Source organism: Octopus bimaculoides, chromosome 24 (assembly GCF_001194135.2).
Source record: "Octopus bimaculoides isolate UCB-OBI-ISO-001 chromosome 24, ASM119413v2, whole genome shotgun sequence".
NCBI classification, from domain to species: Eukaryota; Metazoa; Mollusca; class Cephalopoda; order Octopoda; family Octopodidae; genus Octopus; species Octopus bimaculoides.
The window spans coordinates 10,142,523-10,143,896 of NC_069004.1; the positions used below are offsets into that span (position 1 = coordinate 10,142,523).

Genomic DNA, 1,374 nt, shown 5'->3' on the forward strand with positions numbered 1-1,374 from the left:
AATAAGTCATTCACAGGGAATTACCATCCTGTCTTACTAACAATCTTTCAAACCATCAAAATATTAGAGAGAGTGGTGAGATCAAAAATAACTGCTTTCCCAGAGAGAAATCAGCTTCCTCGTCTCAACCAGTAACGATTGCCTAACACAGTTATTCTGCCACTTCTGGCATCCTAAATGCTCTGGTAGAAGACTATAACACAAATGTTATATATCTTGACTTCAGTAAAGGTTTCCACACAGTCAACCACAAATTCTGCTGATATTATCCAAGATCAGTCTGTGGTAGGTCACTGCTGTGGATTAAATCTTTACTGACAAACAGAACCCAAAGTTATGATCAATGGAATTTACTGAGAATCAGCAAAACGTCAAGAGTGGTATCCCCCAGGGTTCTGTGTTAGGCCATCTTTTGTTTATTATTTACATAAACGAAATAGCAAATGTCATCAAATATAGTGAAATAAAAATCTTTGCAGATAATTGTAAGCTGCAGAAAGTCATGAAGGAGCATGTGACCAAACAGAACTCTAGTGTGATCCAAATGCTGCAATTCAATGAGCAAAACAATAAATAAATAAAATAACCTGAACAAAAACAGAAAGAAAAAAAAACATGCTGCTAAATAGGGAAAGGTTTGAGTTAATCCATTTTAGAAAAGAGATAATCAAGCATATTCTCTTCCTTGGATAACATCAGATAATACCAAGACTCAAGGGTAGATAACAACCCAGATTGGAGTACACACGTCTATGATGAAGTTGATATGATCCACAGAATGTTCCTATCGATCCTTAGAACTATCCAGTCCAGAGATCCTTCTCTTCTCTACATTTGCCAGGTATTACCTTGCATACTGTTGTCCCCCGTAGTCTCCCTTCACAAAACATAATGAGAATTGATACACCTCAGAGACTGATCACAATTAAAAGAATAATGAATAACATGACAGGCCTCGACTATTGGAATCACCTCGAAAAGCTCAAACTTCTTTTTTATCCAGTGCCACCATGGGCAGTCCATCATTTCTGAAAAAAATATTCCAAGTCACCTAAAGTTTGGCCCCAGAGCCATACATGCCCCCAGTGAAAATTGAGCTCAAATCTTATAACATTGCAACAAAGCTGCTTTTTTTTTTTTTCTTTTTTTCTTTTTTCACTTCAACTGCTCCTGCTGTATTCAATGTTATTCTGAAAGAAATCAATGAAGAAAAAGATTCAAACAGAACTTGGACAAATTCCTCCAAGAACTACCAGACAAACCACCAACACCCACATACATCACACCAAGCAACAACTCCTTACCTGAGTGGGCTGTGGTGTTTTAAAACATGACTAAAAAAAACAACTCCGAAGTTAAACATGGACTGGGCCC

The 1,374-nt window shown here is 37.2% G+C and overlaps 1 protein-coding gene across 1 annotated transcript in view; it reads left to right on the plus strand.

Moving 5' to 3' along the window:
• Positions 1-1,374, plus strand: part of LOC106873364 (monocarboxylate transporter 6) — a 49,590-nt gene that overhangs the window by 44,282 nt on the left and 3,934 nt on the right. The gene's annotated exons all lie outside the window — the stretch shown is intronic.